Source organism: Tympanuchus pallidicinctus, unplaced genomic scaffold (genome assembly GCF_026119805.1).
Source record: "Tympanuchus pallidicinctus isolate F22 unplaced genomic scaffold, pur_lepc_1.0 scaffold1, whole genome shotgun sequence".
In the NCBI taxonomy this organism is placed as follows: domain Eukaryota; kingdom Metazoa; phylum Chordata; class Aves; order Galliformes; family Phasianidae; genus Tympanuchus; species Tympanuchus pallidicinctus.
In genome coordinates this window covers 84,305,404-84,324,705 of record NW_026294618.1, presented here as the reverse complement: position 1 = coordinate 84,324,705, position 19,302 = coordinate 84,305,404, and the positions used below count along the sequence as shown (strand labels likewise).

Below are 19,302 nucleotides of genomic sequence, written 5' to 3'. Positions count from 1 at the left end.
ATATTGTTCCTTTTCTATAAGTCTTGTTTGTCCGGTTTATCAGGAGTCTGGATACAGCAGAAGACTTGCATAGCAAGCAGAGGTGACAGCTCAGGTCTGTCATGGATTGTCTAATTTCTTGAAGTAATGGTCCTAATATGCTCTATTGGAATCTCTATTGTTGAACTTGGGCCACCTATGAGCAAGCTTTCTTCTGCCCTGTAGTTTTGGTCCGACCTTAGAACTGTCAGTTGATTCCACTTGTTTATCCTTCCCTTTCCTAGGGTCAAAGCGCGATGCTGTTGCCAAATGAGAGAAACTAACAACAAGCAGGAGAGGAGTTGAAATGCAGTAGATGCTTTTAGTGCAGAAGTAAATGAAAGTGCTTTCCAAAGAAACATGAGTTTACTGAAAACTTCTGCTAACGTAGGGAGCGGTTGGATAGGCAGAGCGCTATCCATTGAGAGATGTTCTTCATTAACTCCTTAACCCTGGGCTGTGTTGTACGCCTGTCTTTTCATCATGTGCAGGATTTTTACTGTCAGGTAGGCAAGATTTTATTACCAAGTTTTGGTGCTTACTGGAGTTTTTTGCTTTGTGGAGATGCTGTGAGTCTTTAATACCGGTGTGGGTAAAAAATAGCAAGTGAATGTTGACTGCTGACTTGTGCACTGCTGCTTTGAGGAGCTGTTTTGTATTTAGTTTTCATTCTCTCTCCTTATCATTGTCAACGTGCTTTCTTTGAGCTCCTTTTGCTCCTCCCTCATTGTATTCCTTATTGAAAAGGGGTTGGGAGCAGAGCTGGAAGCTTCAGTCTGTGCTGCTTTTTTCCAAAGTTTTTTCACCTTGAGTACTGTTTAAGAACCAACATAAACCGAAGTCCTGCAGGTAGAGAAAAACTTAATACGGGATGAAAATTCTTCTTATTTTGCGTGCAAGGTGGTGTGGAACTGATGGATTTAAATCTCCTTTTGAGGAAGCAAAAATTCTTAGAAGATCTTTCGGGGACTGAAGGAATGTATTTGGATTGAACTGTGTTGTTCAGAGGAAAAAAAAGGCTGAAATAATTTCTTGCCTTTTTCATTAAATAGGAAAAAGCAATCAAGCTTGTTTGCACTAGACAAGTGTAGCACTTCTGAAATGCTATGGACAGGACAAAAATAAACCATCGCGATTAGAGAAGTAGCTTGTATATAATTCAATCAAATCTGTCTTGTTTATTATGAGTTTCTTGTAGTTAGTGAATGTTCTGTTACTTCAGTGGCAGTACAGGGCATTAGATACGTCTGCTCTCTTGTCAGCCAGCAGTTATTACTGCTTTGCAGCTGTTTAAAACAGTGGTTGTAAAATTTTGGAAGCTTATCTGTTACTTGGCTTAATTTTCTTTCAGTTGAGCTTCTTGAAGCAGCTTCTTACATGAGGTGAAAGCAACTACCACAGCAAAGGCTGGAGTAGAAGAGTACAGGTAGCGGGAGCACTGTCAATTTAGTTTAGCCAGATTGTTGTGAGGCTGCACTGTGAGATATTTCAGAGGAGTTTCTCTTAAGGTGTACTTAGAAACTGCCTGAGTGCAATGGTTTGGATACTGTTCAATACCCAATAACCTGTTTTACCAGTGGAAGCTGTACATTTGATTGAAATGTTACTGCTGATGCATTCTTGACAGTTCAAAGCAGCATTCATTGTCCTGTGGCTACCACTCTGATCTGCTGAAGAGAAGTCCAGATAGAAAACAATGTCAGGTTATATCATCATTTTCAAAGATTAGTTTAAATGTAATTTAAACTAAGTATGTGAAGAAAGGGCAGTACTGGAAATCATGTCAACTGTGACAGTGTTAGCAGCGTCACCAGCTGTATTGTGATCCTAAAGTAAAAGAACTTGCCATCAATATTTAATGTTAAAACCTCTATTATAACTAAATCATGAATGCTCTTCTGGATTTTCCCCAAATGCACAGTGTGCTGCAGCTGATGACATGACTTCTTTCGTGGTGGTCATTCCTGTTTAATTAAATATCAGTGCTTGCTGATGAGAATATCTTTATTCCATAGGCATGTGAGAACACAGCAGGAACCAAAACTTTACATAGCAGAGACCATTGTGAGGGGTTCCAGAAAAAAGTTCCCGAGGGAGTTGGGCTGTTTTTCTCCGTCTTCTGTCATGTTTGCAAATTTCCCTGGGGGATAAGAGAATTGCTTCTGTTCATCAACTGTGGCATTGGTATTGTACACTGCTTAACGTGAAGCTGGAGCTTATTATCTGCTCCGTGCTTTCAGTGAAAGGTTTGAGAAACTGCAGAGGAACTGAAGTATTTTGGGTGAAACTTGGGTACTGTCAGACCTGCTATTGACTGCAGTGTGACTGACTACTTGTTTCCAGGAGTTCTTAAGTTCAGAGGTCACAGTGAAGTGAATTTGCTTTCATTGTGTTTTGGAAGAAATGCAAACAATCTGAAAGGATGCAAGCAATCTGAATTTCAGATATTCTTCCTAATATTTGTAATAAACCATACTTAGATTTTCTTGATAGTTTGCTGTTCTTTGCAGCTCCTCTTGTTCTTCTCTTCTTCTGTCATTGATTTCTATCATGAATTTTCAGTGGAGTTATGAATACCAAATTTTTCCTCTTACAACCTCTGCAGTTATTGTCTTGTTGCCAGATACCTTGAGAAGTGGCCGGAAACTTCATTGCTTGGTGACTGTGTTCAGCTTGTTGAAAGGTGCCTATCTCTGTGCACTGAACTCCTACATTTAGTCTGTGGAACATTTGAATTGTGCTAATTGTTTAAGCTTAGAGAGTAATTTTTTCAGACGTCATTTCTGTGTTATATAAAAAAGCTGCTTCTTCCATATGCTAAAAATGTTAAATACTGCTTTATTCTATTAACATTATAAATTTGTAGTTAGTCAACCTATAGCAAACCACTTCTATGCCCTTGAAAGTACTGACTGGAGTTGCTAGTGTGGATTTATCATGGAAAAATCATTACCTGACCAGTTTGGCTGCCTTCTGTGATGAAATGACTAGATCTTCGAAAAAGGGACCGCAATGGACATGTCCTACTTTGTCTGTAGCAAGGCTTTACACAGTGTCCTACAGCATACTCCTATTTGTAGTCTGAATGGAGGGATAACTGGACAAATTTGTGTTCAAAGGGTATTAGTTAATCATACTCTGCCTGGATGCCAGTTATGAGTGGAGTTTGTCAGTGACATGTGGTGTCTTGCGCTTCTTGATGTTGTTATCAGTGAGGAAATGGGATGTACCTTCAAGAGGTTTGTGGTGGTCATGCAGCAAGGCAGCTCAAAGGCTGGGTGCCCATCTAGAGATGTTCAGCCTAGAAGAGTGGGTCTCTAGGAGCCTAAGACATGGTCCTGCTTCTAGAATGGGAGGCATTCCCACAGTGCTACAGGCTGAAGGCTGGCTGGGTTGTACCTCTGTGAAGAATGAGCTGCATCTGCTGAACATTAGGCTAAATGCAGGTCATTTAAATCCCTGTCTAAAAGACAGGGATGAGAACTGGCAGCTTTGTTCCCCTTTACCTGGTGTTTTTTCCATACGTTCCTAAGCTGCGTTTGTAACCTTGGAACAGTGGCAACCTTCTGGGATTTCCAGAGCTTGATACCAAGAAAATGGAGCTGATCTCTTTACTGAGAAGCACAATGGGAAAATGAGGCGGGGTCATAAATTGAGAATGACGTTGCCCTTGTGGAGATTTTCAAGACCTGAGTAGATAAAGCCTTAAGCAACTAGGATGGAACTCAGCTTTGACTGCACTTTGAGAAGGTGATTTACCTGGAAGACCTCCTAAGTCCCTTCCTACTCAAATTTCTGTGAAGTACCACTTCTAGCTGAGACTTCAGTTTCATTTGGAAGCATGTATTTCTAGTGCTGCTAAATAAAATAGTTTGAGTATGATCAATTACTCGTGTTCACTGTTTCTGAAATTTATCAGTAGTTACTTGTAATCTCTCACTGTTGGGTAAGCATTTAGTAGACGAAGTGCATTCTTTAAATAACGTCATTTCACCTGAGAAAGAAATGAAAAATACTCTTGTTCAAGTTGTTCTAGAACTTTACAGTGGCTGATATATTTTCACTTGCCTTTATCTGTTGTTCTGAGCCTTGAAGTAAAGCTAAGCAATATGCGGAATGTTTGTTGTTTGAAGTTTCTTGTGGAAGAAAGAAATAACAACAGTTTTGCTGATATTGATTCAGTTCCCTCTTTGCCCAGGCTTATAGAAAGAAACTGTCAACTAAATGCTGTATGTGGATAATTTGAAAATGGAAGGCTTCAGCTGGGCCCAACCTACTGAAGTTACATACTAGTATACTTAGCATGGTGGGTTTAACTGTGATAGCCTGACTCTTGAGTTTGTGAGAAAAGCAACTCTGCTTCTTTTTTAATAGCATTTTGCTTTTATGAAAAACTAGTAGCCAGTGACAGGCTTCTTTGATATAGTTTCTACACGTGAGATTAAGTTTGAATCCCAACTGTAGACCTTCTTTTTCTTTTGACTCCAGTATCTATGTGTACTTTTGGAAATGGTTGCATCAATATGCTAGGCTTTTCTATCTTCTTCCCCTTAAACATGCATGAATGCACATAGCCCTGTGCAGGCTTTCTCTGTTACGTGGTTGTTCGTATTCCTGGTTTATAAATAGACTTGTGTGCACCCATTTTTGAAGGTGGGTCAAATGATAGTGGATTTTTTGGCAGGTAGTGTCCATTGACTGGTTTAGCTTATATCACCTTATGCCTTTTGTCTCTAAGAAATGAAAGGCACTCCTGTAATCTTTTGCTGCATTACCCCGAACAAGTGCGATCTTCTTGGCTAACTGGACCGCTTCCAGCTGTTCATGTGTTTCTCTTGATTCCAGTCAAAAACTTGTTATAAAGCAGCTCTTGAGCTATGGATTTTATTGAATAATGTGTTGAACTAGGAAAGAAATTGGTCAATTATTCCATCTTCCTACTTTCAGACTTACAGGCTCTTCTGCTTTATTCACCCTCTAACATACAAGGAAGAGTCTCTAAACTGAATCTTTATCAGAAGCACAAAGATCTGGAAGAAATTTGATTTTTGCACTGCGTTCAAGGTAAGATTTTCAAAATTGCCCATGACCAGATGGCAAAAAGCATGAATATCAAAGCTTGTGAAATGGAACTACTTCTCATTTATCAGCTTTCTTGTGCATTGTACTTAGCCTGAAGCATATTATGAATATTTATTAAGTATTAAATGCTGCATAATTCTTTGGATGTGTGCTGTGATCAGGTGCATATAATCTAGCTGTGTTTGCATTCTTTCATTAAAACAGTTAACCAAGTTGGTACTTGTAACTAATGTTTACTGTATCTTTTGAGTAGCATACATGTTCATACTTGTAAAACTGATATACTAATTTGCATGATACGAAATGAAATGTCTTAATAAATGGCATCAGTAACTATATTTGGTTTACTTTATAGTCCCATGCTCATCTAGTTGGAATTTCTCTTGAATGTAGTTACAGCTGGAGTACCATGCCTGGTCTATTTCAAAGTATCAGGGAATAGTTGGGGAATCAGAGAGTAGGATGGGTTTAAAAGGACAGGGTGGATGTGTTTCTTTCGGTAAAGCCATTGCTTCAAGCACCTGTGCAGTTGTCATCTCTCTGCAAATTTGAGCACTAATCAAGTGGTAGGAGTCATTAGAATTATGTGGTGCTGTTGCCTTCAGCTATCATTTGCAGATTAACAAAATACTGAATAAAATGATTGTATCATTCTCAGCCTCCAAGGGAAGTGTGAAGAGTCTAACTTGGTTTTGGGTGATGAAATCCACAGCACAGCTTGCAGTTCCCCTTGATTCCCCAGACTCAGGGAGCGTATTGGTGGGCTACACTATTAATCTATTATAGATCATATACACTGTTTTCCAAAGGAGAAGCTGAATAAACGCTTCAGAAAAATGGAAACACATTGGTATCCCTTGCAGACAGCAGGTTGTGTGAGCAGGGGAATACAAGGGCACGGTATCCAGCCATAAAACAGATGGTGGAGAATTTCATGTGGAGTCAGAAGGACATAGGAGGTGTTTCGAGAACTGTAAAGTGCAGGTTGCAGTCCAAATGCAGTGTAGGCAGCTGGTTGCCTGGTGCTAGCCCTTGTGGGATTGTGGGAGTCTACTGACACTGGCACCTAATGTGCTGAATTCATCACTTACTAGAAGGCTCAGATCATCAGTAGACTTCAATTCACATTACTGTTTTTAATTTGTTGTGCCTTTATGGTTGTGTATTTTTTTCTAATAATTTTTACTGAAGTACCTGCATAATCCTCAAGCTTGTTTGCTTAGCTTTTAAACTGCTAAATTCATCAAATTCTTTGTCATCATTCTGCGAAGGCTTGAATACTTAAGAGTATCCCATTGTGAACTCTGCTTATTTTTTTAATATACTTTTATAGATATTAGGTGTAGTTGTCTGGACTAAACCAAGTAGAACATACATACAGTTTAAGCTTAACGTATTTTAAAATAATAAGACTGAGACGTGAGTGTTGAAAGTTTTGAGTTATATTGGTTTAAGACAGCTTGAAATGTTGCATGTATATACAGAATGACAGTGTAGGATGTCTTCACCCTTTCTGCAGTTAATGTGTTCTTAGGCATCATGGTGTGAAGATGATGTGCCCATTGCCATTCATGTTCTGTAGGGGAGTGTCTTGCAGCCAGCAGTGTGTAGGAGCAGTAATCTTCTGTAGAACTGGAGATGGTGTCTTAATCTGTTATCCAGAACTGACTGCAACTGTTGTCTGACCTGATGAATAGCATAAAATAAGCATTGAATTATTAACATGCTTGCTTCTCAAAATCTTTTTTCCTGTCATGTCTATGTAGACCTATTATAACTGCACTGACTGCTTGTAAGCCCTTGAGCACCATCTCTAGTACTGATATATTTATTTTTTTTTTTAACTGGCATGGTCTTTTTGCATGGTAGGTTTAACATTCTTATTGCTAAAATTGCCCTTTGAATTTTTGCAGGTATGTTTCAACATGTCTTGTAGTACTTAAATAGTGCCTAAATTAAAACAGTTGTTGTCTCAATAGATATATCTGAAACTTCAGCATTTGAATATTTTGTAAATTTGAAGTGTATAAGCTGTATTGATTAAAAGCAGTCAAGCTGATTTGTATTGTTGAACTGAAGTTGCAGTAGTAATTGGACAAAGCAATTTGAGTATTTAAACTTGTGAGTTGCCAAATGGCTGCTTCTTGCCAAGTACTCCTCTGTTTAGATGACAAGTCAAGCAGTTCAGATAGCCTCAGTGCAGACACCTGAAAAAGATTCCATGTGTCCAGGCAACGATATTGGAGACTGCTGCCAGAAAAAAAGGTAATGGAAATTTGCTACACTCTGCAGATCCTAGAGATAGTGATTTTGTAGTCTTCAATTTTTTTTCTTAGAAAGCTTCTTTAATATGTTAAAAAAAAGAAAAAAAAAAGTAGAGCATGATATAGAAATGCAGTACTGTGTTTGTCACAGACAAGCCATCTGTGATCTAAAACCTAACACATACTGTGGATCGAGTAGGATATATGCTGTGATTACAAGTGTAGTGATCATGCTGCAGAACAGCATATCTTGTAGAGCCAGCTGCTTCTCTTAAGTATCTGATTATAACTGACTTCTTAAAAATGCTTTGAGATGTTCCTCATTTGAAGTGATCCATTTAAATGGGTTAAATTAGCAAATTGCTTAATCTGTTTTAGTGAAGAGAGAGCGTAGCATCTTTCTAGGCAGAAAAACCAATCTGAGATGTTTAAGTAGTCTTTACATTTCTAAGTGCTTTGTTGCTTATGCTAATGCAGTAGTGATAATGAAATAGTTTTGTTAATAGACACTAAAAATTTCTTGGTGTGGAAGAGTCAGATGGGGGAAAGAAGGCATGAGGCTCTAAAACTGTGTTTGCAATGCAAAAATAACTATTTTTGATTCCTACTTGAGGGCTTTGGTTTCTATATTAAAGTATTGAATTTGATTTTACTACCTTTGAAAGATTAATATGTGCAGGTGGGCTTTCAGTTGATGGAACAGGTATTTGGATGCTCTGTCCAAGTTTTCTGCTTTGCAGTAACTACTGAAGTGTGTATTGCATAGTAAATGTTAATATAATGATGTATGCTACCAATTTGAATGTTTTGGTGGTTTTATTATGGTGTTGGATGACCTTTGCGTTTAAATCCTTTTGTACGTAAACCTAGAATCGGTAATGGGATGAAGAAAGCCACAAATAGATTCAGATGGTTAAGTACTGTGGCAGAGAATGTGTTCCTCTTGCAACAGGAACATCAGCAGCTTTCAGGCTATTTCTTACCTGCTCTGATGGCTCAGCCCTAGTTCACTTGTATGTGAAGGGATACCCTCAGAAGAGGAGGGCAGAGTAAGGGCATCACTTGCACTCTTGTAGAGGGGAGTCCTCCCCCTAACCAACAGTATTGTTTATATTTAAGAAAAAAGCCACTCAAGGTCCCTCGTGAATCTGATACATTTATTTCTCTCATTGCCAATCATATCAACACAAGTGACTTTTTGCTGTGTTTTCTTTATGTGGTGCTAACTGAAGGATTGTTATATTCCAGTCTTCTTGGTCATTTCTCACTCTACTTCTGAAGTTCTGCTAAGTATAGGTGTACTTGTAGCACCAGTTAAGGCTGTGCGTATTATACGTATAAGGTGGGGAAAAAACAGGATTTGCTGTCAAGATTATAATTGTGATGGCTTAATTCCCCAGCAACCAAATGGGATGCTGTTGTACCTCTGAGAATCCTTTGTAGGATATTTGTGCAAAATATAGGATCTGAACAGAAAGATGTGTTGTAGAAGCAGAGTTTTAACTTTTGCTGTGAGGTGCAGCAGGAACGTAAGCTGTGGCGTTGCAGATAACTAGCTCACTATTACTGTGATGGTTATAGTAGCCAGATTTCACTCCAGATCTTTCTCACTCTAGCTGTTTTCTGGCTTAAAAATAGCTGAAGACTGTTCATTGGTGAATTAATCACTATAGTCGTCTGCAGAGTATCTGTTCTTCCACTTGGTGAGCATTTCCTGTGAAATGTTATTAATCCTTTGAAAACTGTCAGGCTTGCTGACTACATCTTACAGCTAGAGTGCCTTCATGCTTTGCAGCTCAAGTCACCTTTTGAATCCTAGCAATAAGACAAGACAGTTATGTCAAGTTTCCATACCTCTTGATCCTACCGTATTTTGAAGCTTCTAACAGTGGTATTTCTTTATTATCTAAATGCATGTATTTGATATAGAATCAACTGAGCTGAAAATTGTTGCCTTCTCTGATTTTTTTTTTTTTTTTTTTTTTCTGAAAATTGCTTCTGTAAGGATTCTTTATGGCCTTAAGATATTTTCTTGAATGGCTTAGCAAAAAAGGGCCAAGCTGTTTCTGTTTCATAATCAACAGTTTTTATTCCCAAGTTTACTTCAGAATTTAAATAATGCTGTAGTTTACTTACAGCTGGCTTTTGTGCTGGGGGGAAGGTATCACAAACTCTGGATGTTCTTGTTATATTGCTGCAGTAGCTAGAATGGGTGTGACATTCCACTTTTGCACAAAGTGAGGAGTGGTTTAGGGCCCAGAGGACTTTTAAATGGATAGATGTACTTAGTAATGCTCTGAGATGACATGTGTGGCGCCTGCTCTCTGAATGTTTGTCCAGTGCTCAGGCTGTGATTTCTACTTATTTGAAGCAGATGCATGTTTACAAACTTGCAGTAATCCACCTGCAGTGACTGTATTTTTTAAACATTGATCTGAAGGCCAGATGCTTGCAGAAGCAACAAATAGATGGATAGCTTCAAACTGACTCATTACTGCCTATCAACCTAACTAGCAAGATGGTAATAAATTTGCCTCGTGGGGATACACCGTAGCAATGTGTTCAAAAGACTGACGCTTTGCTAAGGGTAAACATGATTCTTAGCTCTGCCTGTGCAAATTGCTGTGCCTGAGCTGGGGCTTGGAATCCCCATCAGGAAGATGGATGTTTGCAGACGTTTTTGCAATTGCCTTTACAATTATAAGTAAATAGATTCAACTTCACATCGAGACAGTGTGAACATGTTTTCTGTCTGTTACTTCTGAATTGCAATGGGTGACATAGTGCATATCTAGAACTTGCACTGTATCTGTAATGCAGGATATAACACCTACAAAGACTCCTGTAAACTCTTCTCTTGAATGTCCTAGAAACCCCAATAAATGTGTTGACTCAAAGAAGTCTGCTACTTCTGGTTATTTTTTGTAGGTTAGAGCTTTTTAATGAAAGCATACTAGCATATAAATGCAATACTACTTTTGACTGGAAGATCATCTATTTTCTTTAATCTGATAAATATAAAATACTTGACAATGAAGGCTTTTTATACGCCAGTACTTTTACTGAAGTGTGGTAGATGACCTTTTCCCTGAGTGTTTCCAAAACTGGGTGTTTGAAAAGCTGTTCCAAAGTGTAGGTTGTGTACTCAAGTTCCCAGTTTTAGCAAGGATGACTTTCAGTGTTTGTTCTTCTGCTTGTATCATTCAGCAGAGTCTGATTTACACATTGACTAGATGAACAGTCTGCTTCAGGCATTCCCTTATAGAAGCATAACCAACTCTGTGGCTGAGCAACAGGGATTAACATGGAAACAGAGATGAGCTGCTGAGAGCAAATATTACTTAAACTGCCACTGTTGCTGAGAAATCTTTGGAGCCATAATGTGAATTTAGTGATGTAAAACTTTCCCAGAAGACAATTAGAGAATTTAGGAATGAAAGTCTTGGCATATAAATATGAATCAGAGATTTGCAGAAAAACGTTCAAAATAGCTTTTGTAACTATCTTCTGTGAATCAAAAGCGGTGTAGGTTTCTGATGCTGTAAATGAGCTCACTGAAGTAAAACATAAGTGTGGGCCTAGCTAGAACACTGAGCAGTACTGAGCCTTGCTGAGCTTTTGACGAGTGTAAAATCTTGTGCTAATTGTGTGTTGTTCTCACTGTGAATTCAGACTTGAGTGGTTCAAATGATTAACTTGCAATTAAATTTTGAACAGCCAACTTCAAACTGCTGACCTAAAAAATCACCAGAACCTTGAGCAAATTTATTTCAAGACTTCTGCACTGTTTAAAAAACAAAACAAAACAGAAAAACCCAACAACCCTGGAACTTTACTTCTAAAATGCATTGAAAAGATAATGCTGTACTTTTTTGCAAAACCTGCATATTAGTTTTAATTGCATAAATCACTTAAGTTGCTTAATGCGTTAATAAAACAGTTCAAGTTTTTGCTCAGCTTTGATTCACAATATTGTTGTGTAGAACCAGGAGTCACTCAGCAAATGCAGAGAAAATTCATCATTCTCTTATTATCGAGTATTAGCAGTTTCCCCTATAGGTTGAAAGTTGTACCTTGCCTCAGGTGATAATGCAGACGTTAACTCCTGCTCCTGGCTTTTGTTTGTAGGTTAACAAGGAAATACTGTGTGAACTTGCACAACTAGTTCACTCCCTTGGCATATGTCTTTATTGTACTGTAAAATCAGGTAGCCTAATACCTATATGAAGAGGGGGGTGGAGTATTTTACGCTTACTGTATGTTCACAACATGCTATTAAGAAGTTGCAGTATACTGGCAAATCTGCACTGAGCTTTCAGTATTGCTCTTTTCCTTCTCCCCCTGGCATCTTGAACTTCTGTAATACCTTTTACTAACTTCTTCATGACCCACAGCTGGGAGGGTTGATATCAGTAGTGGAAGTATTTGATACCATAAGGTCAGATATGACCAGTGAGATTTCACTTTGTTTTTATTGCTGGTGAGAGAGTAGGTTGGCTGGTTTATTTTAAAGCAGCAGTAATGTGATTGTTGTTAAAGGGTCAGAGTTGTTGCTGGTTGTTAAACAGAATAAAAAATGTATTTCTGATGCTTCTTTGACCAGAGTTTTGAAATTTGCAAATGATGTGGATGATGCAGTGGTTTTTGCTTCTTGTAGTGCTAGGATTCAGCTTGAGGTTCATCAGTACGTTGCTACCAAGTTTAGTTAATATATATTTACTTATCAGAACGACTGATGTGATGCCTATTCTTCTGTATAGTGGTAGGGATCTTCACATTTGTCAGGGTTCTTGCCTACAGAATTTTTTAATGCACTTGTTGTTGAATGTTGGTTTTAATTTTTTAGCAGTGAGAGGAGTTGGACTTGATGATCCTCGTGGTCCCTTCCAACTTGGGATATTCTGTGATTCTTTGATTTACTTGCGATGCATTTGGCTGTTCCTTTCTTCTGAAGAAAATTCTAAAACGTGGTGAAATGAAGCATATTCAGGGGTAAGATACTCTTAGCTCAAAATGGCTCTCTTGGAATCCGTCGTAATGTAAGCAGTCTGTCTCGAGGCTAGACGTCACCCTTGTCTAATGAATGTTCTTGCATGCTCTTAGAGTAGTATTGGGAGGAGTGAAGCCTTTTGCTTCTGGGAAGCATAGAGCTTGTATTTCCATCTGCTTCTGTGAGTCAGCCCATTCCAGAGGCGACTGGAGCAGCATTAGAAGGACTGAGATTGCCAAGCACTTCATCACGTAAGCGTCCCGTAGCTTCCTGGTTAAGGAGATCTTCTGGAGATGGGACGCTGTGTGAAGGGAGCTGCCTTGTGGCTGTGTGTTTGGTGATGGCGCCCTGGCTGGTGTACTTAAGGAGAGAGAGTTAGGCTGTTTCTCACAACTTTATGAATATGTGCCTTTTGAGGCTTTGTCCTGCTGGTGGTGTTGTTGTTGTTGTTTGTATTTTATTCTGAAGTCCTCAGGTACTGTAACAACTTTTCTTTGCTGGTGAATTTTGTAAGTTATGAGGTGAAGACTTTTGCAGCATGGTCCAGTGAAGCAATTTAGAATATTTGGTGTTCAGTTCTTTCAAAACATTTCTGCAAAGTTCGTTAACGATTTAGTGGATGCTGTTTAAGTCATAGTTTCACAGTACTCAGAACAAATCTGCATAGGCAGCAGCTGCTGGCTCTGCATTTCTGGCACTGGCACTTGCCTGAAACGCATTTTCTAAGATGGTTTAGAGAACTAAACTGGCAGAAAATAATTGACATTTTCTGGCTTAGTTTGATTCATTGAACCATCCATCCTGTTGTGGTGCCTAGAGAAAGAATGCTGGGGAAAATAGGGCTTGCAGCAGTGTGACATTACATGCATTGAACTAGCTGAAACCTTACGGCTCTTCCAACAGTAGCAAAGTATTCCTTCTTTTGTGCATCTTCTTTCTTTTGAGTATCAAGAAAACAAGCACTTTGGTTTGCTGAAAAACAGTAGTTGCTGTTTCGAAGGAGCAAACCATAATGAAATGTTGTCATAGCTCCATTTGTCAGCGTCCTTAAAGTCAAAGCCTGCAGTGTGTCCCTTTTATGCCTCATTCAGCTCAGCAGAGCTGTAATCAGTTCATAATCATCAGTGTTACCATAAAACTTGCCTTTCCCTCATTCCCCCGACAAAAGTGGCTGTTATCCAGATTTGTTCCTGCAGTAGTTCCTTCTACCAATGTACTGTCACAGAAATTTCTGTAAGATGGGTGGTTTGTAAGAGTAAATATGTAGTCTCTGATCCTTAAAGGAACGTGGGCATTTGCATCCTATTGAAAATGATGGATTAGATGCTGAGGTGCGTGTACATCTGAACTGTTGGTTACCTGTTAGTTTTGTGTTTCAAGTTTAATTTATGATCAGTTTTATTGAAACTACTTTTAAAGATGTATCATTATTATTTCTTCAGAGGAGATGTAATACTTTGAAAGAAAAGCAATAAGCTTCGGCTGTGAAACTACTGTGCACTTGTACATCTTAGCAATCATAGTTGGCAAATAAGATGTGCTATACTTGATGGATTTCACTTTTGTCAAACTGTCTACTTGGCCATTTAAGCAGGTGAATAAAATCGAGTAAATAGCAGTTGTGTTAGCAGATATTCAAAAGCTGTTCCTTCAGTAACTGAATTTAGGGACTTGGATATCAGGTAGTAGGCTAGATGACTTTTAAAGTGGTAGCTTGTGCTGGTGAAGGAAAATGGAGAGAAAAATCTGATTTTATTTTTTTGTTGTTGATATGAATCCTTAATATGCTGTTTAGAGTGCACTGAAAGATCTTATGACAGCCAGACGTAGCTTTAGTCCAAGCTCTTCTGTTTTTCAGGAATACTGCTTTTTCCTAAATTCATGTACAAATCTGTTGTGTACCATCTGGAGTGGCTAACTACTTCCTTTGTTTCTTTCTAGGAAATACCAAAATAAAGCAGATGTTGTGTCCCATACTGTTATCTCAAGGTTTTGCAAGTCATTCTGTTATGTGCTCCTTGGCAGCAGGAATGTAAACTAATTCTTTCAACACTGAACTAGAACCTTGACAAGGTTGTGATTACAGGTAAGAACAAATTCTGCCTCTTGGAAATTTGTGGAACAGTATAATCACTTGGACTGTGTTTTAATTTGCAACTTTTAATTGACTAAGACTTTCCCATAAATTTGGGAACAGATTGGATAAAAGAATGTGTTTTTTCATCTTTAATTGCATTTGAGATTTGCTTAGTCTTATTTTAAATAGGAAGAAAATACCCTCTCTAGTCCTGTACAATTTACAGTTAGTAAATGAAAATGGTAAAAAAAAAAAATGTAGTTTATCAGCATCCAAATGTATGCTGTCCCAGAATTTGAGAGAGGTGTTTTCTCACACGAAAGTGTCTAATGGAAGTCAAAGTCATGAAGTGTTTCACCACAATGAGCTTAAATCAGCTTACTGCCTGTGTGGCTTTTTTTCCCCTCGAGATTCATATTCCCCTAGATCAGCTAATAGTAGCACTACTGCTTAAGTTACCCTTTTTAATCAGTTAAGGAAAATTTCTAAATTGTTGTTACAAGCCCACTGTAGCTTCTGTTTCTGAGTGACTTGTTTCAAGGGGCAGGGTTGTTGTCATCTTCCAGCTCAGTGAAAATGTTTTGGTTTCTGATTTTCTATCCTGACTTTATCTGACAGACTGAAAAGTGGTGGCAATAACTCTTGTCCCACTATTGAGTTACTATCTTTTCAATCTGTAGGTGGGGAACTAAAAATTTGTGTTACTTTATTTTGATTTCTTTTTAGAAATGGTAAATGAAATGCTACAGAACTGTGTTAATTAAACATTTAAAAAAAAAAAAAAACACAAAAAACTTCAAACTTCATACTTAGTTTTTTTCTGAATAATTTAATTCCCTGTTTAAACAGGGAGTGCCTGTTTTCAAGACTGTCCGTTAAATTGCTTTATTTCATATGCTGAATTCTGTAGAATTATGATGAAATTAAAACCTTTTGGTCTTGATTTCACATTTCGGTGTCTCTGACAGGATAAGTCATTTGCCTTAAAGTTGTTTGCCTTAGATTGTAGTGGCAGGACTGCTGCAGTGGTGGAATGTTGATTTTAGGCAGTCTCACGTGTTCTTCTCAGAAGTTGTGTGATGCAGATATTGGTGATGGGTTTGTGCTAAGGAGGTTGTGCTAATAATTCTGCTTCTCTAATGAAAGAAAGGTTCAACTGTTTTGTGTTTTGAATATGCTTCGATTTTTGCTTGTTTTTGTTATGTTTCAATTCAGTGTTTGTATTTAATTCACAGTAATGTAACAGATTTAGAAAAGGCACAATTCTTCTTATGTCATAGACTGTATTTTTGTTGGGTTGGATGTGTATTCCTCAGATCTATGTGTGTGAATCAACAAGTCACTCCTCAACTAAATTTAAAAGTATATATGTAACTTTTTTTTACTGTGGTTCTGTTTACATGCTGCAAAACAATCACCCTGGTCCTTGCAGACCTGGTTAGGAACAATTATTTGATTATGAGTTAGGTATTAATTTCTACCATATTCTCATATAAATACATCTGAAGCCTTTCTTCTCTCATCTCTTTCTGTGCTTGTTCAGAAAGTTATATTGAGAGTATAAACTTGGGATAAGGGAGAACTCATTTTTAGTGACATATTCCTTTGTGCTAATGAGTAAAATGATTGCTTCTATTTTGATACCCACTGTATATTAGCTGTATGGTTGCTCTCTTTCTTTGAAATTTTACATGCTATTTCTTTAATACAAACCTGTCTGGTGGTATTTTGAGAAGATGCAAAGTTTAATTAAGCACATAAAACAGCTGGTCCTCTGTTGAGCTTAGAGAAGCAACAACATAAAGACTGTGTAGAAGTACCTAAACATTCTTTAGGGAGGGATCACTTCTGTACTAGGTCAGTGCCTTCTAGTATCCAAAAGCTATGCATCTGCCTTTGCTTTGAATCATCTACAGGAAGTGTGACCCAAACGAGAGCAAACGAGAGCAATTTCAGTAAATGTGAGATACAAGTCTTATTAGCAAACCTACCATAGTATGATCTTAAAGAGGTAAAGAGCAGTCAGCTGGGTGGTATGATAATAGCACAGCTTGTTGCAGTTCCTATCAAGGGCAAGAAGTGACTCAAGGGTTGAAAAGCTTAAATTGGTCATATCTGATTTAACCATTTCATTCAAGTGCCCATGCACTAAACTCCTACTTCAGGATGGCACAAGGACGTGGGTACTGGTTTGCACAAGGGCTATCATGGCTTTCAGACTTGAGCCTCTGATGTTCCCATGGAGTGGTAGAAGCAATAGTGAGTTTATTTTGCACTTGCCTGGGCCTGATATTGCAATACCTGGTGAACTAGCCTGGGTATTTGCATCTTACACACTACTTCTCATATAGTTAATATGTAACTCATATAAAGGTGGAGTTTTCCAGATGGCAGTTGAGTTTCCCAGCCTTCATAATATTTAGATGGCTACTCGATAACATCTGAAATTGTTACCTGGAAAACTAAGACCAAGGACATGGAATGAAAGAAGTTTCTATTCTAGAGCATTTGTTATTGAGAAAGATATCTTCATTCCTCTTCAGTAATTTCCTAGCTGAAATGCTAATGTGAACAGACTAGCAATTTCACAGAAATGTGTGTTGTTAGCTAGGAGAAACTCTACGTGTTTTAAGTTGACACCTGGTCACAGAAGTTCATGGGTGTGACCTCTGCAGTTTGTCTTATTGTGATGCTGCACATAGTGACAAAGGCTTGGTAACTCTAAAATGTATCAGCCTGTGCACCAGACTTTGTACTGTTTGCAGTGATTGCAGAGGTATGTTCCTGTGAAGCTCATCTTGTGCATCTGAGATGTGGTATCTCAACTTTGTACATACCAAACTGCATTCCAGATAAATAAGGGGCTACAGCATGAAAGCGTGCAACTTACCCATGAGAGATGGGCAGTTGTCACATCAACTGAACTTGCTGCAGTTATGTGACTTTGTCCATGTTTTTAGGTACAAAAGAACAAAATATGAACTTCAGGAGACTTCTGCATGTAGAAGCCACTGTATGTGGTGTATTCACTCGTTATGCTGTGTGTGCTTAGCCTGCAGCTTTTTGTGTGTGTGTAGTTTTACTTCACACCAGTTTTTAATCTTAGATTCTCAAGAGTTACAAAGTTATGCAAGAGTGGGCATAATTTAAATAGGTTTAGAGCTGCAAATGCCATGCAGCTGGCTTCTAGAGGTACTCATCTTTCCTTACCCTGTGCCTTGATGACTGGTCCCGCCAAGGGGCAAATGAAGGCTTTTCTAGCTTCTTACTTCAAGATGTTTTGTGGTTTTTGTTTTTTTTGTTGTTGTTGTTGTTCCCAAATCTCAAAACACAGTTCTTGGCTTCCTGGTGCTTCTCTGCTTAGCTCTACTGTATTTTTTCAGTAGCTTAGTTATATGTACCCTGTACCTAATTCTGAATGTACTCCAGAGATTAAACTCCAGTGTTTCAATATAATAATCTGATTATTTACATGCATTACCTGATGCATGATGGCAACTTTAGAACCACACTTTTTTGATGTATCAAGTCATCTAAAATTTATCTGTCAGGTGGAACACAAGCATGTGTGTGTACCTGAAGTTACAATCTTGCTAAAAAGGTGATATGTCCTAACCTAACTCCTGGTGTGCCTTTTTACACAATCCCACAGTCTTTCCTACTGGAGTTTATTCCTGCACTGGATCTGCTGTCTGAGCTGCTGGCTTCAAAATTCACTGCAGTCAAAGTCACAGGGTTCTAAAATTAAATTAAAGCTAATTTTGCACCTCTTTAGTGAAACAGTTTAAATAGCAACAGCAAAAACATCTCAGCCAGCAGTTCTGAAAGAAAGGAAATTGCTGGCACAAAGTAGTGGGGAATAGCTGAAGCATTGCAAATTATGTTTTCAGGTATTTCTGTGGACATTGGAAACAGATGTAAATCCACAGCATTAAATACTACTTGTGATTGTTTCATTTTTTCAAACTACCTTGAAAATTAACTAAAGCATATTTTGCAATCTTACCTCTTTGTTTTAAGTGGCTGATTCAAAAACAGTTTGCTTCCTTTGTGCATTTCCTTGTTTGCTCCCTTCACCCCCTCATCCCAATAAAGTTACATAAATTCATTTCAGAGTTTCAGCTGCAGATTCTAGGTATATATCCTATTTGCTCAGGGACATGATTTAGTGGAGGGTTTCTAGAGTTAAGGTAGCATGGTTAGGTTGCCGTTGGACTTGATGATCTTTAAGGTCTTTTCCAACCTGAGCAATTGCATGATTCTATGATCCTAACTGATGATTGGACTAACTAGGCAAATTTTGAGTATCCTGGTTGAAAAGCCTATTGGAGTTGTTTCATATAACCTTGGCGGGAGAAGTTTTTGATGGTAAATTTTGTAGAAGTGTTATATTAAAGATTTATCTTGATATTGCATTTCTTTATATCAGTATGAAATGAATCTTTGGTCAGGTATGCTGCCAGGATCTTTCCTCACTTGACCAGCAGCTGCTTCTGGCTACAGTCGATTTAAAAACAAACAAAAACTCCGTAGTGATTGGTCACATTACAGTCAATCACTGTTTTTCCTTGTAAAATATTCAGGTCTCATTCTTAACAGTTCAACTTTGCCAGTACTTAGAAACTGTGTTGCACTAACTGAAGTTACAGTAGCTGCTACTGCCAGACTTCAAGTAGAGCTATTGCTCAAAATTTCAGTAGCTCTTGGCCTAACTTTGCCTAATGTAAATTTATGTAGTGCCTGTGTTTTTTGAGTTCAGTAAGTAAAAAGGGATCCCAAGCTTTCTGTCATTGAAAATAGAGAATTACTGCTTGCATTCCCTGTAAGATTTGGATGAAGTAGAAAACATGAGAGATAGGTAAATGTTTGGA

At 38.2% G+C, this 19,302-nt stretch overlaps 1 protein-coding gene across 7 annotated transcripts in view; it reads left to right on the top strand.

Moving 5' to 3' along the window:
* PPM1B (protein phosphatase, Mg2+/Mn2+ dependent 1B) overlaps window positions 1-19,302 on the top strand; it is a 53,858-nt gene that overhangs the window by 9,396 nt on the left and 25,160 nt on the right. For 4 of the 7 annotated variants that reach the window (XM_052689883.1, XM_052689892.1, XM_052689898.1 and 1 more), the window contains exon 2: window positions 14,296-14,440. The gene's annotated coding sequence lies outside the window, so the exon portion shown is untranslated. Of the gene's footprint in view, window positions 1-4,965; window positions 5,083-7,267; window positions 7,366-12,210; window positions 12,357-14,295; window positions 14,441-19,302 lie in introns of all 7 variants that reach the window. The other 3 variants (XM_052689874.1, XM_052689865.1, XM_052689856.1) reach the window with 3 other exon arrangements.